Source organism: Watersipora subatra, chromosome 8, assembly GCF_963576615.1.
Source record: "Watersipora subatra chromosome 8, tzWatSuba1.1, whole genome shotgun sequence".
NCBI lineage: Eukaryota > Metazoa > Bryozoa > Gymnolaemata > Cheilostomatida > Watersiporidae > Watersipora > Watersipora subatra.
In genome coordinates this window covers 34,740,773-34,747,469 of record NC_088715.1, presented here as the reverse complement: position 1 = coordinate 34,747,469, position 6,697 = coordinate 34,740,773, and the positions used below count along the sequence as shown (strand labels likewise).

At 35.2% G+C, this 6,697-nt stretch overlaps 1 long non-coding RNA gene across 1 annotated transcript; it reads right to left on the bottom strand.

The window, feature by feature from the left end:
* Positions 1–3,491: 3,491 nt before the first annotated feature.
* Positions 3,492–6,484, bottom strand: LOC137401459 (uncharacterized). Its single transcript, XR_010979335.1, has 3 exons — positions 6,382–6,484; positions 3,721–3,852; positions 3,492–3,616 (listed from the first exon to the last, which is right to left on the bottom strand). It is a non-coding gene; the product is annotated as an uncharacterized lncRNA (long non-coding RNA).
* Between the last annotated feature and the right edge of the window lie 213 nt (positions 6,485–6,697).

Genomic DNA, 6,697 nt, shown 5'->3' with positions numbered 1-6,697 from the left:
GTATAGCATATGTGCAAGCTTACGTAAACATACATGCACACATACATGCGCAAACATGAGAAAGCAGACACATTTGAATAACATTTCGGATCTTACATTCATTTTGAAATAATTATATCATTTATCTGTTGTGCAGCTGAGTTGAATAGATTTTCAAGAATCTGAGACATCTAACAGTCACCTTTGAAAAGAATTTTTTGCTGGAGGATTAAAATTTTCAATATTTCCTAGTCAAGATCTAACAAACAAATCTAACCAGACCTGTCTCAAGTTAATCTCTTTTGTAGCTGAATTTAAAACTTATGATTAATGCTTGTTCTAAAGTTGCTTTTAAAAAAGCATGTCAACTTTTCACATTCAATGGAAAAGCTTCAAAAGGTCTGCTTTCTCTGCTGGTATATTTTACAGTGCAGGGTGTTAGGGTGGCCTAGTGGTAGCGCCTTTGGCTGGCAAACGTGGGGTTGGTGGTTCGAGCCTTACTTAATTCTGATCTTACAAAAAGCTCTCAGCAAACTTTAAACCCTAACTTGCTGTGTCTTTGAATCTAGACCTTAACTCAGAGGCCCCGTCTTACACACTGACAATGTGGGCTCACTAAAGAACAAGGGCAAGTTTAAATGACTACTTCGCTTTATCAGACTGGACGTGTTGCAAACTGCATCCCTTCGAGTTAATCTGACAGTTTTAGACGAAACCCTTGATAAGTGTTAGGACCACTCAAGATAGCTTATAAAAAACAGTCCTGGTGGTGTGTTTCTCTACTATAGAACATGAGAACACTACCAATCATTATCACCACATGACAGAAGCATGCCATTACTACTACTAATACTACTATATTCTATGGTGTAATTTTGAGTAAGAATTTCAACAAGAATTAGTGCATTTTTACTCTTTTGCTGTAGATGAAAGCATAATACCACTCCTTTATCATTAGAGTTCTTAGTACTGCTCTTTATAAGGCTCTCTCATGACTTCAATATTGATTTCACTAAATTAATTTAATATTATTGATGTGCTTATGTATGTGTCAGCAATTCCCCAATGATCGAGTACGAATGCACAGCCTGTGCATGTTTTAAGAGTATTGATGCACAAACAATGACTTTTTGATCTTGGCTAAAATATGTCAATCCAGTGTCAAGGAAACCACAACAGCTAGAGATATGCCAGCTGGCAGAGGGCAACTCAAGGTTGAATGCCATTTCTGTCAATACGGTTGAGCTTTTATAGCGATTGCGCCTCGAAACGGTTTTGGCAGGTCTAATGATCTAGACTACCAGGCCACCGCTGCTCAACCAACTTATCCACTAATAAATAATAAATGACACCATGAAAAGCAAGTAGTTTTTTATGACGCGCGTAACGTAGTCAGAGCATTTCACACTTCACAAACCACTAAACACAACTAAGTACAGTGAAGAAGACTTACATTATTTGTTTGTGCTTCATGAATTCACCTTCAAGTAGATGGTGATTAAACACTCACACGAAAACCTAGCACATATAGCAAAAACTAGCTTTTGTTACTAGTACAACTTATTCTGTACTAGTGCAATTTATTATTTTAAAACAAATCATCAAGGTTTTCCAATTTTTCACAACTGGCCACTTTTCTAAACAAGTGGACAAAATCAAGTTACATGTAGCTTTAACTCACAAGTAGAAATGTCCTAAGAAAAATAAGGAGATTTTTAGATCGGTGGAGGGAGGGGAGTTTAACTATCACTTTTCACACAATGATTACAGTATAACAATAAACAGTCGGAAATTTGAAGCACTTCGACAAGAGCCAGTGAGTTAATAAGCTTAGCAAATGAAATTTTCAACTATTTCCTTGTCTAGTTGTTCAATATACTATTAGAGTAAATTATAAAGATGTTTTTTTATATTCGGAGGTGTAAATGCTTGGATAATTTATCAGACAGTGGTTGAGAGTTTTTTTTGCTAGCTTCTGATGATTGCCAAATACTTTTTATGTGCAATGAAATCTGATTAGATGGTATGCGATGCCGACTAGCCCAAAAAATAAATTGTGCTAAATATGTTTATGGTAACTCATGACCTGAATAAACCTCTTTGTGTTAGACTCATAAAAATCTTTTAATCTCTGGCTGTCTCAAACTCAATCATGATTATAAACATTTCACAATTACTCACAGGTAAATGTGCCCAGCATGAAAACCTTCTCAAGACCTTTAGACCTCACTAAGCATGAAGTCACTATTCAATAACTTAGCTTGATGCATTGTTTAGTTTGCTAGAATAGAGTTATGAATCATTTACTGTAAAATGACGGATTAGGTAAACTTATGAAGAATATTTTAATATTCTTATCAACTCTCCATCAAACATGTTTTATATACTTTTACCAGTTTTTCCTAGTTTGCCGTCAGTTGCTAATCAAAGCTATTAAAATCTTCTAACTAGTCTGTGAGGTTGACTTCTCATGACCATTTATTACCAAAGTATTAGTTACTGTACGCTCCATTGACTATTAATAAAGTTTAGCATTTTATGCTCAGCTTGCGTAGATCCGCTCACCTACTAATCCATAATTCTACAAGTTTGAGTATTTTTATTGAGCATATGTTTATAGCCATTCAATAGGAAAGTTATTGCACAAAATGGCTGCTTATTAGAAGTTTATTACATAGTTGAGGCTGTTGATAAATTATGAAGCCAATATTATTTTGAAGTTAGGATGTTATTTGCAGCCAGACTACAAATTGTAATCTATTACTGCAGAGTAGCCTTAGTATTTGTAATTTTTTTGTTATTGGAAACCTTGTTTTTATATGGATTGAACTGTTAATTGCTTGTTTAATTTGGCACATACTAAATAGCCACAACACTCAAAGTGAATTTACAATGGTGTCAGAAAGTCTTTGTCCGCCTTAAACCTCGCTGGCCATTTTAGGCTAATTTGTTGTGGTAGTCATGCAGTGGGATTAAACCCTGACAAATCATGCATCGGTTAAAAGTAACTTATCTGTAAATTATTTTGACACTATCAGTGATGAAATTAGTGTCAATCAGAGATCAATAATCAATTTTATATTGATCATAGTCAGTCATTGAGCATTAACTCGTTCTCAAATAAAAGAAAACATTGTCAATTTTAAATAGATTATTATCAGAACAATGGAGAGGCTGTTGGACAGCATGTGCAGTACAGTTTTACAGTCTTGCTTACTATAAGAAAAATAACTAAAGTTTCCAAAACTCATTCCCACATCAGATTCAACCATGGGCAAGGAAACTGTTAATGACATCATCAATCAACTGCAAATGATGGACGATCTGAGCAATATAAAGACACCGGAGAATCTGCAAGTTTTCTACTCTAAGTAAATTATGTGGTGAAGAAGTGGATGCAGCATCAATCCTCCAAAGATCTAATACGTCAAGACATCAAAAAAAAAACTGTTTAACAGAATTGTGTTCTTGCTTGCCTGTCATTGGCAAACCAAAGGTTGACCAACAAGGATTTGAAAACAGATTAGAAATAGGCATGTGAAGCTGACATGGCAAAGTCATCTGTCAGACAGCGAGTTTTTGATGCTGGTTTCTGTGAATGTAAAGCCTGCAATAGACCACTAATGAATGAGAGGCACTGCAAAAAAATTTAAACTTGTGGCTCTAAAGCAATGTTTCTGTTATCAGAAAAAAATTGAAGGAAATTATTTGAAACACAAATAATTTCTGATTGAACTATACCTGGAATTTCATTTGGGAAAGTGAACTGGTGGGCTGACTTGATTCCTTAAATTTTGGAGAAGTAGCGGGACAGGAAGGTAGACCAGTCATATGTTGGAACTAGCAGTTCACCATATTGTGAATCCACAAGCACTGAAATGTCATGAAATGCTTTTGATTATTCATATGTGACGTGTTTATTGTTCCCACGAGTTAGTGTTGTTGGCAAAACTGACTTGACATTCTTGTAGTGAGCCATGAGCACTTCCAGCTTTGTGACACCAATGGTATGCAAGTATGCAAATAGAAATCTGCATAATCGCATACCATTATGCAAATATGTAAACAAATCTGGTAGCACTGAATGTTGATAGTCGGTTTACGATTTCTGCTTACGTGTGTTTGCCAACTTTTTTTAAAAATAGTCACAGTACTAGAATGAAATCTAGCTTTTATTTCGATAGCAGAAAAATGTCCAGTTCAACACTAAATAACTCTGCACGCGCAGATCTACGCTCAGTCACTTGTTCATTCAAAAAATGAAGAAATGCAAAGAGACTGGCTAGGGCCTAGCTTACAGCTACATTTACAGAGACTTGAGTGTTCAGGCAAGCGTTGTTGATTCTGAAGCTCATCCGCATGACAAAATTTCCCAATTGCACTTTCTACTCAAACAGCTTCTTGCTCTTCTAAACGCCGTACTACCTTTTCATAATCTTTATTGTTGTCAATTACAGTAGCTTCAGGTCGTTCATCATCATCACTCTCTTTGCTGTCCTTGCTTTTGACATCTTTTGGAATGCTAAAGTACTCATTAAAAGTGTCCAAAATGTCAGAGTTATCTTCAATATCAACAAAAAAGAATTGATTACTTTTACGTGACGCCATTTTCAGTACTTGCAGTTTAGCGTAGCAACGGGTTTAAATGACCTTTTCTAAGGTTTGGAGGCTTCTATTGACCAAACTGATTTCAGATTCAGAAAGATCACTTTTTGGTTGGTCCGGGTGCACGTATAGCAGAACTCACTACCAGTGTTATAAATTCAGCTAGTGCAGCTTCAAAATCGAATAACGCAACTTCATGATTTGCGACTTAACCACGGTTTTTGAGCTTGCAACCCAATTTCACGCACTACAAGATGGCTGCTACTCAACACTAGAAGGTAAAGTTTTGAATCTAAATTTGGCAAACTTCATCATGTAATCAATCAATGTTGTTAGTCACCTAATAGATTAAATCATAACTGTCACATACAACTTTTATCAAATTTACTAGGTAAGTTAGACACGCTGATTCCAATTTTTTACTCAAAATAAAAATTAGTTCACTAACTTTCAGAGTAACGAAGGCTTTTTTACAGCGTTTTAATATCGGTCTCAAAAACAAGACAATCGGGACAACAAGCTCTGCCCATAAATACGTGACTTAACCTAGCTTTTTAGGAACAGAAGTTACATAGGGATGTTTAGACCAATTTAGAACAACAGAGATGGGTGTTTTAAAATCCATTAATATCTAAATTCGGCCTTTAAATTAATCTCAGTCTTTTCTGAAAGGTAGATTAGCTATTTAACATTGCATATTTAAAAAAGCGCGATAACAACGCCAGCTTGTGATAAAAAAAGCTTTTTGAGCTCATTTTTCTTGGCGTCCAGTCTATTTAAACATCATGTAACAAGGTACGAGCAATTATAAATAGTTTATATACCTTTCATAAAAGACTGCGATAATTTTACAGGCTGGATTTAGATAATAATGGGTTTTAAGACACCCATCTCTATTCTTGTAAATCGGACTAAACATTCGTAACTTCCGTTCCTGAAAAAGCTAGGTTTCGTCACATTTTTATGGGCGGAGCTTGTAATGCCGATTGTGTTGTTTTCGAAACGGATATTGAAATGCTTTAAAACAGCTTAAATGACTTCGAAGGTTAGTGAAGCAATCTTTATTTTGAGTACAAAATCGGAATCAGCGTGGCTGATTTACCTAGAAACTACGATAAAAGTTGTACGTGACAGTTTTGGTTTAAAAAGTGATGAAATATTTTGATTGCTTACTAAAGACCGAGTTCCAAAATATCTCCTTCTGACTGTGACCATAGCTACCATCTTTTTACAACTAAAATAGCTTAAGGTAGACATTTCATAGGTTGTCCAAGTTTCTTAACTACCTAATGTGCCCAAAGAAATGTTTAAGAAGAGATTCTCTCTAGAAGTAGTTTAACCAAATACTGAATATTTTTACTGTGAAGCCTTTTGTTATAAAGATATTAAAGTAAATATGGCTCTTTAGTCTTCACATGCATTAACAAAAAAGTTCTAATGGTACAAAGGTGTAAGTAGCTTTGTTGGGATATTATGGCAACACCAAATCGATAATGGAAAAATATTGAACAAATAAAATTTGGTGTGGAAAGATTTTGGTAAACACTTACTGAAAAATGTGAAAATTTAACTGCACTATACACAAAGTAGAGAAATGCCAGTACTAGCTAATCGAAAATATGGATTGTAAATGAGCAACAACAATTTATGCAAGTAGTCTAAGCTAATCAGGCTTGAGCTAATGAAAACCACACAGACATTTTCTCATGCCTCCCATAGCTTGACAGAAGCTAATATGTAATAGCATCACCTTGGCAGAAACATCTGGGCTCTTATCTCAAAAAGATAAGTACTTACTTGTACACAGAGGTTCATAGTATTTTTCCTTTGGCAGTGATTGTAAATGACAGCGTGTTGGTGAATTTGTAGAAAATGAATCTCTTTCCTTATTATTTAATAGCAGAACGACCTGTTTACAACACAGATTGAGGTCAACGGAAATCTAATAAAATGAGGGTGTTTCTCTCCAGGTTTCAGCAATAAATTAATAGTTCTACTTTAAATACTTTTTTAGATTTATGTTCTTAACCAGTTGATAAGCAGACGGAAAACATGGAGCTGCTTCCTTCTTAAGGGAGGCCGTTCTCTTCCCCCTGAATGTAAGATCTAGCTT